The 6591-nt window shown below is 38.3% G+C and overlaps 1 long non-coding RNA gene across 1 annotated transcript; it reads left to right on the top strand.

The window, feature by feature from the left end:
• Positions 1-1137: 1137 nt before the first annotated feature.
• Positions 1138-6242, top strand: LOC127479508 (uncharacterized). The gene is made up of 3 exons (XR_007907589.1): positions 1138-1472; positions 3635-3890; positions 5917-6242. It is a non-coding gene; the product is annotated as an uncharacterized LOC127479508 (long non-coding RNA).
• The last annotated feature ends 349 nt before the right edge of the window (positions 6243-6591 follow it).

Below are 6591 nucleotides of genomic sequence, written 5' to 3'. Positions count from 1 at the left end.
TTCTAGTCCTGCATCCAAGTCATTTAGGAAGAAGTTGAAGAGCACAGGGCCCAAGATGGAGCCCTGTGGAACTCCACTAGTGACGGGTCACCAGTCCGATGTTACCCTATTCACTGTTACCCTCTACGCTCAACCCATGAGCCAATTGCTCACCCACCACATGATGTGTTTATCCAGCTGTGTGCTGGACATTCTGTCCAGAAGGATACTGTGAGTGACAGTATTGAAAGCTTTACTGAAATTCAAAAAGATTACATCAACTGGCTACCCTTGCTCAACTGGGTGTGTTATCCGAAAGACAACACAGTCATTGGTCACAGCCAGCGTGGCTTCATGAGAGGAAAGTCCTACTTATTCACACCATAACTGAGGAAGCTTAAACTAGTGCCCTAATAAAATTGGGCTGAAAGAATCTCTTTGCTCTTCCTTACCCACTACTGTGCCTGTTGCCTCTATTGGATGCTCCCAGATGGCCAGAAAGGATCCCTTCCTGCTCAAACTGCCATGCCATGCCCTCACTAATGTGCCACGATCCTGTTCACCCAACTGGGGGTCACTCATGCTCCCCGGAGCCATTTAAAATTCCCCCAATTGCCCTCAGCACTGTTCCTTCCATGCCTGCTTGTCTGCCAAGGGCTTCCAGCTCCTCACAAAGCTGCTGCTTGGTGCTCCTTCACCAACCAGGGCCTTACTGGAGTTATGTACAGGTAGATAATTTTTACGTGGAAGAATGATGGATTTTTTTGGCAATTTACACAAAGTATTGTATTTAGAAAAGAAATAAAACCTGTGTTAGATTTAAGCAAGATACTGTAATGTAGAATAAATTTTATGAGCTTTTTCAGGAGGACAAGCTGTGCTGAACTAAAATGGGAGATGTGGAGGATGAATGCGACAAGGTAGGTGCAAATGTGAGAGCTTTCAGTTTATAGAAGTGTCACTCAAGCACAAGCACTGCTTCACATCCAGCACTCTTTGTCACATGATGAGTTTGTGGTCCTGCCTCAAAGCAGCTGTGGCCACGTAGCACTTATGTACCGCCTTGCTCCCCTGAGAGTGATGGGGCGATTTTTTAGCATGTACTAACTAGTTCTGTCAAGAATGAGATTGCCATTTGGATCTCAATAAGTAGTACTTCTAGGCAAACCCCTCTTACATTGCTGGGAACCAAGCCCTGAAGAAGCAAATGCCTTAATTGTCTTTCTTGAGGTGGTGACACCCAGCTGATACACTTGAAAGAAGGATTTAAGTGAAGTGACAAGTGGCTGGTACTTGTCTAACCTATTACTTTTAAACACTACAGGTGTTGTATGATTGGAAAGCTTTAGAATTTACTTCCTGGAGAGCTCCCAGTGGCAATCAGTATGAAAGTAAAAACCACACAAATTGTCTCTCCTGAGAGCCCGACATGAAGGAGAAATATGCCCTGAAGTCTACATGGTGTGAGACCACAGCAAGAAAGAGTGAACAAGGTAAATATTTGTGTTCTGTCTATCATTTCTTTCAGCAAGCTATTATTTCCCTTTAGCAAAAAGTTGCATTCAGATGTAAAAAGCAAAAGCAGAATCTGTCCTTAAAATGCTACTGAAATTTGAATGAATCTTCCATTCAGCCACAGCTAAAAAGGTAACCTTATGACATTAGGAATGGATTCTTTCTATGTCCCAATCAAATATAAAATAAATTTATTAGAGTGTTGTTAAAATGAGAGTGCAGAGGAAAAATTATGACTATACACCAGATTAATCTCAGTTTCTAGTGCAGACATTTCTAAGTACTGTGAAATTAAGTTATGGAAGACTAAAATGTTGCTTGAATGATAAATAATACATGCTTCAAATATCCTGCATGCATGTTTCATCACAGAAACAACATGCTGTTGAGATTTCAAATTAAAATGATTATCTCATTTTTTCTCTTTACACTTCATCTTCAGTACAAATTAATTAGTTTTACCTTGCTTACCCTTTTGCTAAGAGCTTTGAATGGAGAGTTCTGTGCTTAATATCCGGATCTAAAGTGTTATGGTGATTGAGACTGTATTGCCAAATTTTTTAGAGTAACTGTTATGATATATTAGCATGATATTAAAATATCATTTAACTGGACTAAACATTGCCCATTATTTAGAACCCTGTATAACTGAATTTTTTCATCTGGAATCAAGTTTTATGTTCCCAGTACCCATAACAAACCCAAATATTTTACATCCATCCATTGCATCCTCTGTAAGGGTACTCCTGAAACCTTTATAATTACAACATTATGGTCACATCAAGTAAACTCTAAACTGTGAATGGAGGTATATGTAAAAGTAATTTGTAGTCCCTAAAATAGAGTATGTTTGCTAGAGAAAAACTTTTTTGAGAAACATGATTTTTACCATCAGGTGAAATGTTGACTTTTTTCAGCCATGTAGGTGTTCTGCAGATACAAGATATCTTACTTTTATGCCAGTAATTGTCTATCTGGAGGCACACATTTCCTTTATGTACACAAAATGAAAGTGCTTCTTCTTTTTATCTCAGTCACCATTTATGTTCCTGGTCATATTAAAACTACAAATAGAATCAATCATGCTCCTGATGAGAGGAAATGGGGTGGTGATAATTACACCTCCACTGAATTTCTGTTTCTGTTCTAGAGAGGGGAGAAATTGAGTGACAATCTCAGTTGTAACAATGCACCGAGAAAATAAATGCAGGTGACATGTTACCCACAACAAATCTACTGTGCTCAACATAATAGATGGGATTGAAACACTTTCTAGTATATTAATTAGAACTTGTCACAATTTCTTTCCCAGATAGCTGTGTTAGGCTTATGACACGGTCATATGGTACTTAATGGACATAAATATGTGTTGGAAAGGAGTGTCAGGCACTTACACATCTATGAATCTGTCAGTGTAAGCAGATTTCAGATTTATCTAATCTGAAATATCTAAGTCCAGGGAGAATCATTGTTTTGGGAAGATATTCACATTTTAAGATATATGAGATGCCTGCCTTTCCCTTTAAGCAGAGTGTATTGAGGTGAAAAGTTATCATACGTGTGTCTTTCACAGTCTTGCTGCTCACATACTGCCTTAAAGCAAAAGTGAATGTGAACTTAACACTGCTTTCTGGAGACAGTGAAACGTACCTTCATACGTTCTTAGACACTTTTTAATATTCTTCACCTGATTTTAAAGCTACAAAGTCTATTTAGAATACAAGTGTATGCATTTTTTTGCCTGCTTCCCAGGGAAGATTCTGGTGATAAGTAACAAATGAGGAATTGATGATGGATTCAACAAATTTACAGATAATACAGTCATGTAATGCGTAAGTTGAAATTACTTTATTTACATTTGACTGTAATTTTAATGAATTAAGTCCTATAGCACATAAATATTAGTTCTGTGTAAAGAGTAAGAAGAAACACAAATTAAAAAAGCAAGTGAAGCATTTCAGCACCTTGATAATCACAGGTTAATTGTAAGGAATACTCATATTACTATGGATTTCCTCCTAGGTTTCAATTTCATGGCTGACTTTTCACCTTCTGCCTTTACTGTAGTCTTGGCCTTAGTCTAGAGGTCCTGTTTTCCTTGAAGTACTTTTTGGATCTTTATGTTTTTCCTTCTCTGTAGGGATGTTAAGAAATTTACATTTTCCTGAATGGACAGAGATGGCAGCTCACCATGTACCAGAAAGAGACTGAGAATTTGTGATTTGATTAACTGTAGACAGAAGCTAGAAGAGGTGAGAAAGAAGGAAATGAGTGTTGCAGAATCTGAGAGAAGAAAATGTGAAAGATACAAAGAAGAAAAGAGTACTCAGGGAAGAGAAAAGTATCCTTCAGAAGGATGACTCAGAAGACACCTAAGCCAGTGCTAATCTTTCCAGGTATGGCAAGTAGGAGGTAATTTAATGAACTGAAGGGTTGCAGCAGAACTTTCATCTTGTATGCACTGGTCTTAAGTTCCTATGCACTTACTGCTCTATGCAAAACAAACAGGGCTTTTGGACCCAGGCATTAGATTTATTTAAAAGGTTTTATGCATACTATTGACTGAAAGCTGGCTGATAATATTTGGCACCTTGATTAGTCAAATCTTCTCTAATTTCTCTGTATGCCTCTGTGCTGGATGCCAAAATACCCTACATATGAAGTTTCAGGTGGTTTGGAAGGAAATACTTGGTGCTCTAGGCCCTTGTTTGGATTTGTGTCTTCAGTGTTTCACTCTGTTCTCACCAGTACTGTGATCATAGTACAGCTGAAAAATACGAGGCTGTTTTTGCTACACAAACAACGAACATTAACTACAGTAGATTGAAACATATAAAAGAGACATAAAATGCATCAACATTTTCTCCATGTTGAATTCGTAATGCCAGCAAAAGTAGAAAACGAGAAGTGTCAGCTCTGCCATCTGTCATCCCCCGGCTCTAGTGATCAATACTGACATTTTTCTGGATGCCAGTTCCTATTTCCCTATATTCCCATACAGTAAGGAAACAGTAAAGCTACGCAGTCTAAGGGAAAACAATGCATGTTCAGTGGAAGTTGTCTTCTCCCCTGCTTCTTGTCCAGCTACTTCAAGCATGAACGCTCTCAAGTACACCAATCTCATTTACTTTCTGAAAGTTATATTCTGCAATGATAGTCTTGATCAGTTTCACACAATGACAAGATAGAGCACCACCAAACTCGGTTTAGTAGATTTTTCTGATGACCGTATGAACTCGTAAAAAAGTGAAATATTTAAAAGGGCAAGAAAGTTCATTAAATGAATCTGCATTTGTTTGTTTGTTTGTTTGTTTGTTTGATTTAAAGTTACAGTAAGGAGATGAGTTTCTGCATGTAAGTGCAAACTTTTATTATTTTAGTGACTTTGGTAAAACTGTTGTCTGTTGTAAAGTCAAAATTAGCAGCTACACTTGGAAAGACATTTATGCATCTGGCTCCTGTTAAGGAAAAAGAAGATGCCTAAGTGCTCTTAATCTGTTCTTTGGGCTTTAAAAACTGAATTGTCTTTGAATAGGTAGTGCTTTTTCAAAGTACTTTTACTTTCATGAAGTGGATCCAGTACAAAGCAGTGGAAAAGCAAATTTTGAAAATCAATATTGCAAACTGCAAGTACATTAGCTTTAAGGGTTTTCCTCTAATTTAGAGACTCTTAGGATAGTGACATTTTTTTGTCTTTAAAGGGAAAAAAATGCCGACATCTGTCAGGATTAAAACAAATTTATTTTTATTTTCATTTTTCATAAAAAACATATTTAGCAATCCTTTTTTTCATTTTCTTGCCTGCAGTTTTTGATAGTCACAAGGAGAGGAGATGATACAGACTTATACACAGACACATGCACACTGCCTATCAAACAGGCCTCCCTACTGTGTTCATTGGTATAATGCTGGTTTCTCTATTTTCCAGTTGTCTCAATGGTCTAAATGTATGTGCTATGTCAAGGAGTTCTGATTCCTCTGTACTTTTGATAAATTACAGCTCCTTTCTAAACCCTGCACAATAAGTGATGCAAGTAGTTAAGAGTCTGATTTACTTCCCAGCTCCCATCCCCTTCCACCCCACAAACCAGCCTTTGGATTTTCCAGCATCATCCACATGAGAAAACGACACTCTAGAAAGTAATTGGAAAAAGTCTAGCTGAAAACAATCCAACAAAGCAGACAGTCTGCACACAGAAATCTCATTAGAGGTGCTCCAGGCTGTGCCATAATGGCCTGGAAATCACTAATACACAACCCCAACTCTGGTTGAGGAGAACCTAATGTAAAGATGCATTTTATTTGGTTTTAAATGCAGTTTTGTTGGTGAAAGTCAGTTGGGGCTTTCAAAGAAATAACTGCGAAGTCTTTCCAGTTGCTAGCAATTATAATTACTTACTATTTCCTTTTCTCTTTCTGTAGCACCTTACATGATCTGAAGAACTCACAAAAGCTTTCAAAAGTCATGAATGAAGACTAACGAATATATTACAGTTTAGAAACATGGAATTGAGACTGAAGGACTTGATGAGGATGACATTACAAATGGTAGATCTGAAAGTGAAACTCAGATCCTTAGATATCAGTTCTTGTGTTTTAATCTGTCCCAAATTGCAGTGTTATTTTCAGGAATCTACATTATAGCACCATTCAACAGCACGTTGATGTAATAACACAATTTCTAAATGCTCTCAGCTTAGTGGCAGATTTTGCTGTGAGTTCGTGATGATTCTGGAGTGGTTCTAGTGGAGGGCTGCAAAGATGATTAAGGGACTGGAACACCTCTCTGACAAGTAAAGACTGAGACAGTTGGGCCTGTTCAGCCTTGTGAAGTGACAAAGGAGAGAGGACCTCATCAATGTCTATAAGTATCTGAAGGGAGGGCACCGAGAGGATGAAGTCCAGTTCTTCTCCACGGCACCAACAGGAGATGCTACAGTCAGAAACTGATGCATGGGAAATTCCACCTGAATATGCAGCAGAACTTTACTGTGCGAGTTACCGCGCACTGGAACAGATCGCCTAGAGAGGTTGTGTAGGCTCCCTCACTTGAAATATTCAAGAACTGTCTGTGTGCAATCCTGTGCCATGTCCTCT

This window comes from Manacus candei, unplaced genomic scaffold (assembly GCF_025592945.1).
Source record: "Manacus candei isolate 608988 ecotype Guabito, Panama unplaced genomic scaffold, ASM2559294v1 h1tg000067l, whole genome shotgun sequence".
Classification (NCBI taxonomy): domain Eukaryota; kingdom Metazoa; phylum Chordata; class Aves; order Passeriformes; family Pipridae; genus Manacus; species Manacus candei.
The sequence above is the reverse complement of the archived record's forward strand: the minus strand, read 5'-3'. Positions and strand labels throughout refer to the sequence as shown.